This window comes from Rhinoderma darwinii, chromosome 11, assembly GCF_050947455.1.
Source record: "Rhinoderma darwinii isolate aRhiDar2 chromosome 11, aRhiDar2.hap1, whole genome shotgun sequence".
Taxonomy (NCBI): Eukaryota; Metazoa; Chordata; class Amphibia; order Anura; family Rhinodermatidae; genus Rhinoderma; species Rhinoderma darwinii.
The window spans coordinates 16076135-16094753 of NC_134697.1; the positions used below are offsets into that span (position 1 = coordinate 16076135).

Below are 18619 nucleotides of genomic sequence, written 5' to 3' on the forward strand. Positions count from 1 at the left end.
AGATTATCAAATCCCTATCTCCTATTGAATGTGATCGGCGCTGCAATGTAGATAACCGCTGTTGTTAGTTGTTTTTTTGAAAAACGATCATTTTTGCCCAGGTTATGAGCAATTTTATATTTATGCAAATTAGCTCTTCAATGGACAACTGGGCGTGTTTTCTCGTTTTACCAACTGGGCGTGTATTGTGTTTTTACGAACTGGGCGTTGTGAATAGAATTGTATGACGCTGACAAATCAGCGTCATGCACTTCTCATCGCTCCCACCCAGCTTCTTTCACTGCAGACACAGCGTGACGTCACCCACAGGTCCTTCAACATTGTCATCGGACAAAGAAGACACATCGGCGCCAGGCGTCCAAAAGGTTAATATGCTCGTCTCTAGGGAGTTTACTATGCTTACCTGCACATGGTGATGCTGCTGCAAATTCAACTGTACCCTCTGACGCCTGGAGCTGATGTGTCTTCTCTCTTCCGACGTCAAGGTTGAAGGACCTGTGCGTGACCTCATCGTTCCCACCCAGCTTCTTTCACTTCAGACACACAGCATACCGCCCAGTTGGTAAAAACACAATACACGCCCAGTTGGAAATAAGAGAAAACACGCCCAGTTGTCAATTGAAAAGCTAATTTGCATAAATATAAAATTGTTCATAACTTGGGCAAAAATGATTAAAAAAAACAACTTTGCTGTTATCTACATTGCAGCGCCGATCACATGCAATAGGACATAGGGGTTTGATCATCTGGTGACAGAGCCTCTTTAAAGCTCCAACGGAAGAGAGTCCTGCACCTGAGAGTCTATTTAAGCTGGAGTTTGGAAAGTCTGGAGACTGAGTTAGCTAAACACTCTTTATTTCTCACATATGTTTATTCTATACATAAGAATGCTGTTAAAAAAACAAAATACACATAAACAGTGGCAAATGTTGCAGCCTTCTTTCGGACATATATTTCCCACAGAAGACTCAAATGCCATGCAAACAGAGCCTAAAGGCCTTTTTACACCCTACCAAATTATCCGTCAAATGAGCATTCACAGAACGCTCGTTCCCGATAATAGCCCTTCAACAGCTGTTTGCATCGCTTTAAACGCCATAATTATTATTGTAGTCGGGAGCACATCTCCCTGTGTGAACAGGGAGACGTGCTGCCAACATGATAGAAATGTAAGGGGATCATACATACATAGCTCCTTGTGAAAGGAACAAACTAGCGGCAATCAACAAGCTGTCTTGTTGATCGGTGATCGTTTACACGGGCCGTGTAATATCACCTTAAGGGCTTATTCAGATGAACGTGATATACGTCCGTGCAACGCGCGTGATTTTCACGCGCCTCGCACGGACTTAGGTTAGTCTATGGGGCCGTGCAGACAGTCCGTGATTTTCACGCAGCATGTGTCCGCTGCGTAAAACTCACGAAATGTCCTATATTTGTGCGTTTTTCGCGCATCACGCACCCATTGAAGTCAATGGGTGCGTGAAAATCACGCCCCGCACACGGAAGCACTTCCGTGGGACGCACGTGATTCGCGCAACAGCAATAAAAACTATGAATGAAAAACGAAAAGCACCACGTGCTTTTCTGTTTACAAACATAAAAAACAGAGTGTAATAATGATGGCAGCTGCGCGAAAATCACGCAGCCACGCATCATACGCTGCTTACACACGGAGCTGTTATGTACCTTTTGCGTGCGCAAAACGCTGCGTTTTTTGCGTGCGCAAAATGCACACGCTCGTGTAAATCCGCCCTAACTGTTTCTACACCCACAATACAACGTATTACAGAAATAGGATATCATTCTGAATTTAGCTTTGGATTTGAACCGAGAGAAATGAGATCATGCCACTTAATTTAGCACAAGATGAGTAAAGAAAAGTATTAGCAGTTACTCAACATTTTATGTAGATTTATACTGCGAAATGTTAAGTGTGGAGGTACACTTTGTTACGGAATTTGTGATTCCTGTATATATCAGATTTATGGACTTGACCATTGGTCATGTAAGGTAGCAGGATTAATAGCGTCAGATCACAAAGTTTACAGCGAGTGATAAAATGCAATGAATCCATCTCCAATATGGAGTCACAGATCAATGACATTAAAACCCCTGGTTCGCTTCCCAGAAAAAGCCATTTGAATCTGTAAATTAAATCAAACCAAGCTATACTATAGCAGAGCGATACTTAAAGGCCCCCCCCCCCCCCCCGTAAAATTAGACATTTACACACCTTAAATAACCACTTTCTAAACACAGAGGTCCGTGTAAAAGCAAAAAAAAAAAGGCACAAGGTAGAACATGTGGTAAATTGTTGCAGAATCTTAAATAATAGTTAAATGGGTTGTCCAGGTTGGGGGGTGTTTTTCATACTGATGACCTATCCACAGATCCGACACTTGGACCCCGCACCGATCAGCTGTTCTGGTGCCTCCGGGCAACAGAGGCCATGCAGTGGTCGGTGCCGAAAGCAGAAGGCCCCGGTCAAAGTATAGCGGCCATACTGCAGCTCTGCTCCTATTCAAGCGAATAGGAGCAGAGCTGCAGTAATCCAGCACGGCCGCTATACAGCGGTCGGAGCCATCTGCTGCCGGTACCGACCACTGCATAGCTTCCGGCACCCGGAGGTAGCCGGTACGGCTGATCGGTGCAGGCTCTGTGTGTCTGACCCCCACCGATCATATACTGATGACCTATCCTGTGGATAGGTCTTCCGTATATACAATTGCGGCGGCAATGTAATGCTTGGGACGATTTTCCTTTTGGCTTCTGGCATTCATTTGGATGTTAGGCCTAGTTCACATCACGATAAATGGCCTAAGTTTGACATATACCAGGAAAAACTCCCAACATATATGTTAAACGTGAGCTGTGACAGATTCCTAATAGTGGCATCCATCACCATAGACTATAATGGTATAAGTTAAATAGATAGATCATGATCTCTCATGACCCTGTTCATGACGTATATGTTAAATGCATGCCATTATAGTCTATGTTATCCCCCAGGGAAGGGTTTATAAAGAAAAAATAAATATCTACAACATTTATAAAAAAAAACAAACAAGAACATTATTTCTCTTCTATCTACAGACTTACATCTAATGATACTACAATTAAATACATGACACATTCCCTTTGAAAACAAATACCAGGCTAACCCATTTTTCTGTGCTCTGATTGGATGCTATGGGTAACGCAGCTAGTATTGATAAATGATGTCCGCGGCATAATTTGCTAAGATGTATTACTTTTATTGTTTATACCTCCTGCTAGGCCGGGTTCGCAGTAGCATAAATACTGCAGATTTTCCACAACGGATTTCGGTGCGAGAAAGCTGCAGCTTAATAGATTAGCAGCAGAGTGGATGCGATTGTAACAAATCGTATCCACACGCTGTGTAAATAATAAGTGGAAGAAAAACACTCAAATTGACCTGCAGTTAGTTTTTTTTAATCTGCAGCATGTCAAATGTATTTGCGTAACTTGCTTTTTTTGTTGCGGATTTTCCCCATTGAAGTCAATGGGGAGGTAAAACCTGCTACAAATAGCAAATGTTGCGATTTTTTTTCTGCGGAAAAGCTGCAATTCCGCCGCAAAAATTGCAACTCGGAGAGAAAAATCCTACACTTACCCAGAATTCTGTGCTTCTCCATCCAGGCCCGCCTCCTGGGATGACATTTCATCCCATGTGACTGCTGCAGCCAATCACAGGCTGCAGTGGCCACATGGGATGAAGCATCATCCCATGGAGGCCGGGCTGCAGGACATCAGAGGAATTCGTTGCCATGGCTACGGGTAAGTATGACACTTCTTTTTTTTTTTTTTTTTTTTTTTTTTTTTATGTGTGGTTTTCTGCAGCAGACATTCCGGCTGGAAAACTGCACCACAATTTTGTGTGGTTTTTCGGCCGTAATTCCCTGCGGTGACCAATACGGATACGCTTTGTGCTTTTACGCAGCGCATCCACCCTGTGTGAACATACCCCTATATTCCATGTATAAAAGCACTGTTGTAGTTTTCGTAGGTTAATCATTTTCCTTTCTCACAGATAAAAATGGATTGCAAGGGCTGTACGCTAAGGGTATGTTCACACAGCTTATTTTCGGGCCGTAAACGGCCAAAAAATCGGATGCAGAACGCCTCCAAACATCTGCCCATTGATTTCAATCGGTAAAACGGCATTCTGTTCCGACGGGGCGTTTTTCTAAGCGGCCATTTTGAAAAACGCGTAAAAAAACGCCCATGAAAAAGAAGTACATGTCACTTCTTGAGCCGTTTTTGGAGCCATTTTTCAATAACTCTATAGAAAAACCGCTCCAAAAACGGCCATCGAAAAACGTCAGCTGCTCAAAAAACGGCTGAAAATCAGGATCTGTTTTCCCATGAAAACCGCTCCGTATTTTCAGATGCTTTTGCTAAGCGTGTGAACATACTCTAATACTCCAAATTGAAGATATTTATTACCAGTTATTTTATATAGCACCAACTCCTACCACAGCACAGTACAAAGGACAGTTCTTCACGTCCGTTCCTATTCCCAGTAGAGTTAACAATCTAAAGTATGAAGAACATTCAATATCTTTCTCGTCTTCTGCTCAGCAAATTGATTTAAATTCACTTTTCAGATATGAAATGTGACACATCTGGGTCATGCGAAGGTCTAAATGTCGGTTTCTTTTTGTCAAGTAACATCCGGCTTAGGTTGATACCGTCATAGATCTTTATTCTTCTGTGGAGACTATAATTAATTATTTACTGTATGTTTAGAAAATCTTCTTGGGTTTATGCATTTATTACATCTAAAAATGGTTGTAACATCTGCACTTGTCAGAAACCAAAGGCTTGTACCAAAGGTTTGTACGGAGATCCTACATGAGGTTACCAGCTGACAGATGTAAAGTTAGGGTTGTGATCGCAACAACTGCAACGTATAGTTATTTTGACATAGTAGGCTAAATCGAATACTTGGAGGGGTACAGTTATCAAAGTTTTGAAATTTAAATCTGGGATCTGGCTGCTATTGACAACTGCGCTATATAGTATATCGTGACTCTAATATCCGTCTAGTGGGCATAGATGGCAAAGGGGTCTTTATTAGGCCCCCAGGTTGCCATGACGACTATGGGCCCCCCGTGATTGCACTGTGAGGGGGGACGCGATGGCACGTGGCAGTGAAATGAATGGGCAGATGTTTGGAGGCGTTCTGCTTCCAATTTTTCAGTATTCACTAAAACAGACACGTCAGTAGATCTGACATGTACTCTTCAACAAGTTCCATTAACCCTCTATTTTACACCAACTTTTTATCTGAAACCGTTTAATGGCGAGAAAAATGTAGATACAGCAAGTATTTCCCAGACCGAACACAGTGCAGGGAGCCGGGCTCCTCGCATCATAGTTATTTATGACACTAGGTGTCCCGGCCTCCCCGCGGGAATATTGTCCCGTAATCAAAACATGTTAACTATGATTCTAGGAGCCCGGGTCCCTGAACTGTGGACGGTCCGGGAAATGCGGCAGATATGATGTCCGTATATCACGGACTGAACACGGCCATCTGAACAAGGCCCTACTAGGAACCAGTTTAGAACGGATTGGTCCGACAGTATTAGCTCATCCGTAACCCATGTTGATGTTCTGTTAGGAGTTTTTTTCTTTTAGGGTATGCTATTTTAGAATAACCTAGTGAAAATAAAGAAAAATAAAAAAAGAGGGAAAACAGCTTGACAGCACTCCAGGGAAATTATTAAAATCAAAATAACAACCTAAAAGCTAACAGAACTCTGCACATGTATCACTCTACAAAATCGGGAACATTTCAGTTAGTAATGAATGCATTAGGCTGTGTTTGCATTTACAACAAGGCTTGCATTTTTGATGGATCGTAACTTTAACGGGATCCGACAGTTTCTACTTTATAGAATAGCGTAGCAGACTACTATTCTGCCCTCCAAAAGTAACGGAAAGCTAACAAAACCGCAAGAAAAAAAATCCCATTGAAATCAATGGGGCAATTAAAAGGAAACTTTTAGATACATTTGTCTGTAACAAAAACAAACAGAACGTAACGAAAAATTATCATGGTGGATACCCCCTTCTCCAGCGGGATGGATCTGTACAGTCTTTTATGAGGCTTGTCTTAGGTTTGCAAATTTAAAGGGATTGTTTTTTTTTACTGGTTAGAATTGTCTGATCACGAAGTCATTGCTGGGCTTTTTTCCGTTCGCTGCCATAGCCCTGTATGTAAATACTCTGGCCCTGGCTGGTAAGCAAGCGTCTCGGCACATGCCCCTTCAGCACCTTCCTCTGCCTGGCAGACCCATTATACAGACTTATCAACAGATCCATCATATCAGCTATGTCTCCTGCAAAAACTAGTGCAAGGGAAATATAGCGCAGTTGTCAATCTGCCCATTGATTTCAATGGAAAAAACTGCATTTCGTTCCCACGGGCGTTTTTTTTTTTTTACACACTGTTTGTGAAAACGACACGTAAAAAAAGAAGTGCAGGTCACTCCTTGAGCCGTTTTTCATTGTCTCAATAGAAAATCAGCTCCAAAAAATGCCTGATGCACAAGAAAAGGCTGTAAATCAGAGGCTGTTTTCCCTTGAGAACAGCTCTGTATCTTACAGCCGCTTTTACTTTAGCGTGTAAACATACCCTAAGAAGTGACGCTGCTGCTACTTGCACTGATGGCATAAAGAAATCCTGCAAAAATGGTAACTAAAAGCTCATTTGGCAGCCAGTATTTCATATTTAGAGAGGGGGAAAAAAAATCACTACAATCGCACATTTACTTTTCACCAGGTACATCTGCTTAAAAAATATTTAGCACCTCAGTAATATGAGAGACTGCAAAATCGCTCCTAAAAGTGGGGAGGTGTTACTTCTGTAAATCCAGGGCAGCGGCACCATATTCCGTAGCATCGCTATACCCAGATTTGTAGCACCACATATTTCCTTAACATTTTCACTGCCGGAACAAATTTCACACATTTCATATATTTACTGAATGTAGACACATGGCACATTGTGAAAATGGCAACTAGAACTTTACACTAAGGGACTCCTTCATGCAATTTTGCATCAAAGTGTAACATTTGGTAAAAAATTCATGTTTGTGCAGTAGTTAACCCAAGCAGATGCACACCTCCTCCTAAAAATAAAAATCGAAGATTTAGACATAGGTGAATGTATGGACTCCTGTACGAACGTGTACACGAACTCAACATAATCGCCGGAACTGAAAAGGAGGGATAATGTGAAGAGAAGCGCATGTAGATTTCTCATCTTCTCACCCCTTCAGTAAATGGGCCCCCCCATAATGGGACCACCGCCCCCCCCTTAATGTGACAATCCAAGAATTTCTGTCCTCTCTCATTGGTAAGAGGGGTGATCACGTGCAGCCACTGCAGGGCATATCTGGACTAAGAGAGGGACCTGAAAGCTGGGCTATCAATACTATCAGGAGACTGGTACCTCTGATTCAATGGCAGTATGAGGGTATATATGCCAGGAGTGTTTTGTCAGGTAGTATGTGATGGAGGTAGATCCGCAATAAGGGAAACCTGTGATGCATATGTAAAACTCCGGACACGGAGTTCAAAAAGCACATTAAAAGAACAACTTCCACTGAACATTTACACAGTGTTATTTTGCACGTAGCAGAAACCGCAAGCTGCTTAAAGGGAACCTGTCACCAACATTTCACCTATTAAACCAGCAATACCTGGTGGTAGAGGGTGAAAAATTATTTATATATAACCTATAATTATCTTCTTAGTCGGCTCTGTAGCTTTAGTATTTAGCTTTTTAGTGTTCCCACATCATATGCTAATGAGCATGAGTCAAATCTTCGTTCGAAAAGAGTCATATCTTCATTCCTCGGGTCTTTCTGAGTTTACCCCGCCTCCTTACTTTTCATTGACAGCTCCTCGCCTTCCCCCAGCACTCAAAATCCTGCACTTGTGCATTGATGTCCTCTTCTGGGGTGAGCGCGCAAAGGAACGCCGATTTATTACCATAAAAAGCGCAAAATGATTGCAGACCGTTATTTACAGTTGGAGGAGGAGTTTAGAAGAGAGGATAACGGCAATGAGCTTTAGATAGCAGCGGCCAGCGAGCGATAAGTAAAGTTCAATAGGTGAAATGCTGGTGACAGGTTCCCTTTAACTGGTTGCCGACACAGGACGAGTATGCTCGTCCTGAGCGGCGAGCACTTCGCGCATTAGTGTGACAGCCGTCTGTGCGCGCGATCGAGAGCGGGGCAACGGCTGTAATACACAGCCACGGCCCCGCTCTGACAGCGGAGAGGAGAGAAACATCTTCTCTCCGCTGTTAACCCTTTGAACGCCGCGATGACAGCTGATCGCGGCGTTCAAGGAGAGGGGACTGCACATTGATCGCGTCACAGAAAATAACTGACGCGATCAAAGCCCGCAACTCGTATGGCCAGACAGCCCAGGGTCCAGTGAAGGACCCCAGGGCTGTGTGAACATATTTCCTGTTGTTAGGGCATACTGAGGTATGCCTTAACAACTCCCTGTGTACGATCAGTAACAGGCTAATGTACTGGCATATAGATATATGCCAGTACATTACAGTTACAAAATAAAAATCAAAATTATAAATCCCTTTATGGGATTAAAAAAAAAAGTTAAATGAATGTGAAAAAAAATAATGGTAAATAAATAAATAAAAAGTAAATAAAATACACAGAAATACACATTTTTTATAATAAATAAACTTTTTAAAATATAAAAGTCCCAAAACATGAAATAATCTAGACATATTTGGTATCGCCACGACCGTAACAACCTGTACAACAAATGTATAACATTATTTATGATGATCAGTGTATGGTGCAAAAAAAAATAAATATTAAAACTGCTGCGCAACTGCTTTTTTTCTGCATTTTAATCTAATTAAAAATGTATAGAAATTAAACGATAATGTATTTGTACCAAAAAATGGTACGTACATAAAGTACAACTCGTCCCGCAAAAAACAAAGTCTCATACAACTACGTCGTACAAAAAATAAAAGCGTTATGAGCGTCGGGATGCAAAGAGGGAAATGTAAAAAAAATTGCTCTGTCCTCAAGGCTAAAATTGGCCGTGTCCTTAAGGGGTTAAAGAGAAACTTTCACCTCCCCATACATGTGCAGCTGAGTGCAGAATGTAATGTGCAGGGCTTCACAAACCCTGGAGCACTTTAAAAAAAATTCTACTCTCCTCCGTTATTTAGATATCGGTGCCGTTATATTTGGCGCCCGATATTTAAATAACCCCCTGAATGGTCAATGTGGCGTGTAATGACAAGGGGGGTGTAACATCACTATGACACTGTCCAATCAGCTACGGACAGTGACACAGCAAGAGCTGGAGAGAGTAGAGCGGGTATGCGCACGCACGTTCTCACTCTTCAGCTCTCGGCAGACAAGAACAAGACTGCGATCTCTTGCGAGAGATCACACATGTCACTGTAACGGACAGTAGAAGAGCTAAAGAGAGGAGAGTGCAGGAATTCTGAGGCAAATTTTGAATCGCCAGTGAGAGGTCCCCCCCCCCCTTTTTTTATTTTTTATCCCTTCAATCCATTGCAAGAAACGCTCAAAACGATCGCCACAGGTTTTTTCTGCTTCCCATTGATTTGAATGGGAGGTCAGAGGTGGAAGCTGTTTAAAGAAAGATTGTTTTTTTTCCACAAACAGCCAAAAGCCGCCCAGGGGAAAAAAGCCTATGCTTCCCATTAAAATCAATGGTGGCCAATTTAGGTTGTTTCTTGGTGTTGATTCAGACATGGTTTCCGCATCAAAATAAGGCCAAAAAAAACGTTTCTTGCTAAAAACTCAGCTCTATACTGTCGATACTTTGAGTGAAGCTACAACCTGTGGGGTGTGTAGACAGTGGATTTATCCTCGCTGTTTCCTCAACTGGTATCATTGAGGTTATGGACTCTCTGGGAAAATATCAGCAAAATATTAAGTAGGTTCTGTACGTTTTTTGTTTTATCTATTGTCTATCTAGCATTGTCTATATTCAGTTATTAGACTAGTTTTATTGTTTACTAAGACTGTTGTTCTGTCATAGAAGCAAAACAACGAAAAACTGGAGCCAAAAGACGGCCATTGTAATGGAAATCCGACGGAACCCATAACTGTTAATGAGTAACTGTCGAGCAAAAACGACGGAAACTGCGACCAATGCAGATGTGAACAGAGCCTACAGTAAGTCAACAGTGTGTGTGTGTGTGGGTGTGCAACTTTTTGTTCCCTACAATCCAAAAAGTAACTTGCGATAAAACATGGATAGAAGAATCGTCTCAATAAACACAGTAAGACTCTGAGGTCTTTTATCTTTCAAACCTATGGAGCACCGATACTAGCCAGACTTACAGCAGCTTGAAGGAATATTGTAAGTTCTCACCGCTCCAGGTGATTTCTGAACAGCGTTTAAGTCCTCTGGTCCCTGTCACACTCTCTCTGTCTTCCATTATCACCTTAAAACTTGTTATAAAAGCGCATTAACACAACTGAAGTTTTCTTGTGGAATCAATATGTTGATGCATCTTTTAAATTTTTTATCTAGTATGACAATAAAAGACAGGGAAACGCTTTTGACTCTGGTTCCACACAGTCTTTGTGTTCTTCTGTCCCAAAAATGTTCTCAACAGGGCTGTTAAGGTGTGCGCGTAAATCTAATACACCGCCATCCTGTCTCTCTGACAATTCGTCAATAAGGTCTCATGCACATGACTGTGCAGTATTTACGGTCAGTAAATACTGCACGAACGAGCCACTGAATGTCCTCCACATTTGCGGACCGTGCTCACACTAATAAGTATAGGGGCATGGTCCGTAAATGCAAAAAATAGGGCATGTTCTATTTTTTGCGTCTCATTTCTATGGCCCAGATACACACACGTAAATATATGGGTCTCTGGCCGATAGAAATGAATGTGTCAGTATTTTATCCACAAATACGGATCCGTAACAGTATATTAAGACAACGGTCATGTGCATGAGGCCTTAAACATTGTCAATAGCCCAGTCCATACATGCAATCCAATATACCATACAAAACTACTTTTAAGATGGCAGTGGGCCCCTGTGCAGCTGCACAAGTTGCACCACCAATCGTATGTCCGCCCCTGTCGGCAGCTGTAGACGCCTCGACAGAGACAAGAAGTGTTCTCTCGAACACCAGAGTGGGACTGATACCAGAGCACTTGAATGCTGTTCGTAAGTCAGCGGGAGTGGTGAGAACCTTGCAGTATTCCATCAAGCTGCTATATGTTTTCGGCTACTTTGTTATCGTTGCTCTATAGGTTCGAGCATGAAAAGCGCTCCGAGTCCCACTGTGTTTATTTAACTGTGAAACTTTTTACATTGCAAGACACAGTTTTTTTGCAGGCAGGAAGAACCTGTCTCAGAATTTCTTCAGGAATTTTGAGTCAGATTTTAACCTGCCTTCGCTTTTTTGCTACAGTTTTCAAAGGGTCTTTCGCCCACGGCCATGAAACCAATGCAGAGACCACGGCCAAAAAACGCCACGAAGAATGCTTTGAAACGAGTGCCGCAGGTTTTTTTCTGCCTCCCGGGGAAAAAAAACGCCTCTGCCTCCCATTTAAATCAATGGGGGGCAATTTTGTCAGTTTTTTCAGACATGGTTTCCGTGTCAAATTCAGCGTAAAAAAACTCTTTGTGTACAGGGCCTTAGACTTAAAGAATGCCCTACATTGTTTAATGCAAATATTGGCAACAATGATTCTTCTATTATAATAATATAGGCATTAGAGCAGCGCATGGAGCTGTTGTTCTGTCCCAGATCGGTAACCTGGGTCTAAATAATTTATTCAATGACCTAGTATGCAAAGTAGATGAATGGTTATTCATGTGTTGTGTATTCTATTGGGCCATTTATAAAACAACGTATGCATTGATTTATGGGTCGTCTTCACAGATCCTCAACTAGGGGTACTGGTTTGTCCTTAAATTATCATTTTCTGTGAAGTTTTGATTTAGCCAAATGATTTCTTTTTTGTGGGCATTATGTAATACTACTTTTCTCCTCCAGTGGCGCTGTAGGGAAATGTAACACTTCCTGACAGAATACCAGATAGCAGCTGATCGCTGGTGGTTCCTGCAGCAGGACAATCTGTCCACTTGTTAGAAAGTTCCTCCAATGATAACCTGTTCGCAATCTCTTTATCTCTTCAATTACCATTTAAAAAAAGTTCTTAACCGAGTCAAATGGGTTAGTAAAATATAGCTAATTTCTTCCAAAAATAGCGGCAAAACTGTCCATAGGTTGTGTCCGGTATTGCAGCTTGATTTAAATGGGGATATGTAATGCTTCACTTCCCCTGTGGTGACCCTGCAGGGCAAATCAACACACAGATAACTGATCGCTGCGGGTTCCAGTAGTCGTCTAGGCATGGATCGCTCTCCCCTATATCACTGCATAACCAGGCAGATTTGTAATTAAGGAGTCTGGGAAAATGGGAGCTGTCATGGTGGCTATATTGGGTATTCACCTGCTTTCTCAGGTATAGATACAGTTAATAAATAGTTAAAGAAAATTTTTTTTGTCCTTAACACAATCCTCACATGACTCTCTCTAAAATCCAGACTAATATTATGATTTGCTATTATTTATTATTGTTAGGCTATGTTCACACAGAGTTTTTTTGCAGGCGGAATTTCTGCCTCAAAATTCCGTTTGGAAGTTTGAGGCAGATTTTCCTCTCCCTGCACGCCGATTTTCGTGGCGTTTTTCGCCTGCGGCCATTGAGTGCCGCGGGCATAAAACGCAGCGAAATACACTTTCTCTGCCTCCCATTGAAGTTAATGGTAGGTCAGAGGCGTAAACGCCCGAAGATAGGGCATGTCGCTTCTTTTTCCCGCGAGGCGGTTTTACCGCTCGCGGGAAAAAGACGCCTCCGCCTCCCATTGAAATCAATGGGAGGCATTTACCGGCCGTTTTTTACGAGTTTTTTTGGCACGGTTTTCGCGTCAAAAAACTCTGTGTGAACTTAGCCTTATTATTATTTATTATTATTCGTAATTTGGCTCTGAATTTATGTGGCAGGATCCTTTTTGTCACAAAATACGGCTGGATAAGCAGTATAATGAAAAATACAACATCTTTATTAGATACAGAATATAAAATGGAGCGACAAACCCATGGCGCATGGATCCCCACACGTAAATACTAAAAACCTCCTATAGAAAGAAATGCAGAGGTAAATACAGCAAAAGTGCAAGTGACTGAACAATAAATGCAGCAGCCCTATATTGACAAGTGTCGAGCTAGGCCCCATGCACACATTCCTGCCCGTAATTACGTCCTGAGATTGCAGCCAAAGTATGGGAGCATGGCCTGTAAAATGCAAAAGATCGGACACGTTCCATAATTTTCAGAAAATTTCTACGGCACGGACGCCCATCCGTAGCGATACGGAAAGGTGTCCGCGGCCAATTGAACTGATTTGGTCCATAATTGCGGACGTATTACCGTCCGCAATTACGCAGAGTTTTTACAGTCGTGTGCATGGGGCCTTCGGGAAAACCATTCAACTAGACAGGCACAAAAAGCAGGACAGAATACAGACTAAAATAGAGGGACCCTGATATCCAACATGTTTCGCCACCTGCTTCGTCCGGGGGTCTTCGTCCGAGGATCCTTTTTGTCTATAATCGGCTTCAGTTATCCTGAAGATATTTTTCCTCGTGTGTATGAGAAACAGTTAATTGTAACAAGACATTGTTTGATCAACATTTGCTTATTTCAGCAGGTTTAGGGATTTGATTTCCTAACATAAGATATCTTTTATGTCAACAAGACGCTGCGACCCAGTCAGCCATTTATTAAATTGCTTCCATGCTTTGTATTCCCTGCAGCGACGTGCATGTAGGTATTATCCTCACACAAGGACACGTTACTGTAAGATTCACTACAAAATTGTCTCTTCTTGAAATTCAAGGCATTGATGTATTAAGAAAGCCAAACACTAGTGACAAGCGAATACTTTCCCAACAGAAATGTATTTAAAAGGGTTATTCCCATGTCAGACATTTATGGCATATTCACTGGATATGAAAGCATATAGAGGTGGCTGCATGTACTCAACTCTTTCAGTTTTGTTCTATGGGAGTTACGGAAAGAGCCGAACAAGTTTATGCTCTACCTGGGTGCAGCGGCTGGACAGGTATTGGGGTTCCCCTGTTCCCAACATACAGTAGGTGCGGGTCCCTGAGGTGGGACCTGCATCTATCAGATATTTATGGCATATGTTGAAGTTCATTCTGTTTTACACAGAAATTACGCTGGTGTATTTCACTTCTTTTTTTTTTGCATTTCTTTTTTTACGAAGATGATGTGGTCAGATGTTAGTTTAAGGTCTATAGTGAAATATCAGAGCGCCTACAATACATACATACATAGTGTTTTGTTTGTTTTTTGCTTATTTGTAGCAGCTTTGGAGTCGGTGATTATTTTTATCAAAACGCTGCATGCTCTAGTTATCCAATATAGAGAGAAAACTGCAGCACTCTAAAGTTAAAAAAACAAAACCCTTGTGTCTTTATTTACTCAAGTCCATCATGCAACGTTTCAATCCCTTCTGTTTTTTTTTTAGCAATGTTTATAATGCAATATCTGTGACATGACATTCTTCAATATTTAAAGGGTAACTAAACGTTTGACAAACTTCTGACATGTCAGAAGTTTGAACGTTTAGGTACCCTTTAACAATCTATTTAAAGAGGCTCTGTCACCAGATTATAGGTGCCCTATCTCCTACATAATCTGATCGGCGCTGTAATGTAGATAACAACAGTGGTTTTTATTTTGAAAAAACGATCATTTTTGAGCAAGTTATGAGCTAGTTTAGATTTATGCTAATGAGTTTCTCAATGGACAACTGGGCGTGTTTTTACTTTTTACCAACTGGGCGTTGTACAGAGGAATGTATGACGCTGACCAATCAGTGACCAATCAGTGTCCTACACTTCTCATTGTTCCAGCCCAGCATGATCCACAGCACAGTGTGATTGTGCAGTGAAAGGAGCTGGGCTGGAACAATGAGTAGTGTATGACGCTGATTAGTCACTGATTGGTCAGCGTCATACACTCCTCTGTACAACACCCAGTTGGTAAAAAGTAAAAATACGCCCAGTTGTCCATTGAGAAACTCATTAGCATAAATCTAAACTAGCTCATAACTTTTTTCAAAAATGATCGTTTTTCAAAATAAAAACCACTGCTGTTAGATTGTTAAAGGGTACCTAAACGTTCAAACTTCTGACATGTCAGAAGTTTGTCAAACGTTTAGTTACCCTTTAAATATCTACATTACAGCGCCGATCAGATTATGTAGGAGATAGGGCATTTATAATCTGGTGACAGAGCCTCTTTAAAACACATTTATAACAGGTCATTTTAAAATTCAGTATAGGTAATACAGAATTAAGAGGCCATAAAGAAGGGCTTAATTAGTTTAGAGTAAATTCTAATCTATCAATGCTGTTTTAAGGCCCTTTTACACGGGCCAATTATCGGGCAATGAGTGATCGTTGTAAACAGGGCAACGATCAGCCGATGAATGAGCAAATGCTCTTTCATCGACTGATCGTATCGTTTATGTAACATGAAATATTATCGTTTTCGGCAGCACATCTCCCTGTGTAAACCGGACGAGCGATCGTAGTAACGAGGCTCGTCCCCATACATGGCTCCTACTGAAAGTAGCAAATGAGCGCCAATCAATGAGCAGTCTCGTTCATCGGTGCTCGTTTAGACCGCCCATGTCGTGCTGTGTAACAGAACCCTTAGTGTCTGGTAGTGGGGACTGCACGTAAGCGGGAGTGAGTGATCTTATCGTTGCCAGATATCGGGCACATATATTTCAATAATCTCCATAAATTACTATAGACTTTTTAGTCTTGAGTTCTTCTTTGAATCTACCTTTGCCACGCATAGCTTCCATGATGTCTGTACTTCCTTCTCTTCATATTTACTTTTTATTTTTTTACTTCCTATCTTGCCCTGACAATACAATAACTTTAGGGGATCTGGTTTAGGCTACATCTAAGCGTTAACGCTGTGATTCTGCTGCAAATTACGGGTCACACTATCACTTTATTTCCATATAGCAAAAAAGGTTGCGATCTTGCGATCGATGCAAAAAAAATTCTGATTATGTTGGAAATTTTTGCTTGAGACTGTTTTTCCCCCACTTGGAAACAATGAAGTAGAGTGTGATTTCTCAAATAAAAGAATGTAAAGTCAGCATTTGTGTGTTGTGTGTGTTGTGTTGTGTTTTTTTAGTTCTTAATTTGCAGCAGTCTCTGCATATTAAGGTGCAATTACAGAGTGGGCTATCTTTGAACATCTGCGGCCTTTATATATTTATATATACTGTACATCAAAGTCAACTTTTCCCAGCAGCATGAAAAGTGGAGTGGCGTTAATAAGAACGGTAAATGGCAGCTCTTCTGAAATGATAAATGAGCCGCACATGTTTACTATAATCTCAGAGATAAGGCCGGTTTTTAGATAAAGATGCATGATCAAGAGGCTTGACCTTCAGAAGGATTGCATTTTTACATGTTCGTTGCAGTCTCAAGAGAAAAAAAAAGTGAAATCTACCATAGAGCCTCTTTAAAAAGATAAGAATGGTTCTCTGTCACAAGGAGAATACTTTTATTAATGAAGTTTATCCTACTGTGACTCCGAGCTCTTAATCTTGGGGTAGATTCTGGAACTGGTCTGAAGTCTGAACCATATGGATCTTTTTCCATGTTGTATTAGAATAACCATTTTTGGACATTTTGTTGTTACCCCATGTTACTCACTTCTGTCCGATCCAGCGCAGCTTTCCCTCTCGCGGTCGCCAGCTTTTTGCTCACTTTTCCGTGGCAACCGGCTCATTATGATGAAGTCACACCTGGCGTTAGATTTAATCTTTTCATTGCCAAAGATGTATGTAATATGTCATGACTTTAAATTCTAGCTGCCGCTAGAATACAATATCTATAGGCGTAGATATTTAAAGCCCAGAATCTTAGCTTTCAGATTACATCAATTAATTACCTAGGTGAATTATTTGTCACGTAGCAATTGTTTGAAGATTGGGAAGCAGCATAAAAAGTTTTACTACTTTGCTCTGTGTCTGTGGAGGGGAAGCTGCAAGTGAGAAAAGGAAGAAAGATCACGGCCTGAAACTGCCATCTCTCCACCTTTTTATAGCTTTCCAGTGACCCCAAGGGGGTATACTAGATCTTTTCTTCATGTTATCACCCCTCTTACCAGAAGGCGTAGCTAGGGGTTTAGCACAGGGGGGGACGACATATCTGAGTGGGCCCTAACCCAGTGGGCCCCCCTAATGCATATTTACAACTGAGGAGGCGCAATGTAATTATACCAGCCATCATCCCTGTATATAACCCCATCATCCCTGTATATCCCAGCCAACATTCCTGTATATACCAGCCATCGTTCCTGTGTATAACCACCATCATCCCTGTATATACCAGCCATCACCCTAGTTTATAACCCCCATCTTACCTGTATATACTAGCCAGGCTGGTATATAAACAGGGATGATGGCTGGTATATACAGGAATGATGCGGTTATATACAGTGATGATGGCTGGTATACACAGGGATGATGGGGGTTAATGCAGGGATGATGGCGGGACTACCCATCATCCCTGTATATACCAACCATCATTCCTTTATATAAACCCCATGACCCCTGTATATACCAGCCAGGCTGGTATTTACAGGGATGATGGGGGTTATAAACAAGGATGATAGCTGGTACATACAGGGATGATGGCTGGTACATACAGGGATGAAGGTGGTTATATGCAGTGATCATGTCTGGACCAGCCATTATCCATGTATATAACCCCCATCATCCCTGTATGTAATCCCCAACATCCCTGTATATACCAGCCATCATTCCTGTATACAACCCCCATCATCCCTATAAATACCAGCCTGGCTGGTATATACAGGGATGATGGGGTTTATATACAGGAATGATGGCTGGTATATGCACGGGTGATGGTGGTTATATGCAGGGATGATGGGTAGTCCAGCCATCATCCCTTTATACAAACCCCATCATCCCTGTATCCATTCATTTATTGAGGAGGGGTGCTTGACCACACTCTCCTAACATGCAGGCGTCTTCTGCTCCTCTCTGGCGGGCAGCATTAGAGGTGTGCTCTGCTCTAGCAGACGTGCCTAGCATGCGACACGTCTGCTAGATTGAAGAGTATTGTGGCGTTCGTTCCGATTCTAGCTTTTCTGCTGCCCGAGGCAAAAATGTAAATGTCGCCCCCAGACTTTGATTCACATCCCCCTGGCACGCCCAGGGTGTGTGTCCAAGTAGTACAAAGCAATGGCGTATCCGAGAAAGTTGGAGGAGACTGGTAGTGATGTATAACAGCCAGGGGGATGTCCGTCAAGCATGGAAAGGTGGGTTTGAAGGCAGGACTATGTGACTCTTCAGGATATCGTCACTGCCTCATGACCCATTGAGTAATTCGCATGTAGTGTGCGCCGTTTTAAAAGTTGATTTTATATATTTTGCTGCATC

The 18619-nt window shown here is 41.8% G+C and overlaps 1 protein-coding gene across 3 annotated transcripts in view; it reads left to right on the forward strand.

Moving 5' to 3' along the window:
* The window catches only part of MARVELD1 (MARVEL domain containing 1), a 121455-nt gene that overhangs the window by 81764 nt on the left and 21072 nt on the right, over positions 1-18619 (forward strand). For 2 of the 3 annotated variants that reach the window (XR_012851195.1, XR_012851193.1), the window contains exon 4: positions 10099-10235. The gene's annotated coding sequence lies outside the window, so the exon portion shown is untranslated. Of the gene's footprint in view, positions 1-10098; positions 10236-12084; positions 12590-18619 lie in introns of those variants that run through there. The other variant, XR_012851194.1, reaches the window with a different exon arrangement.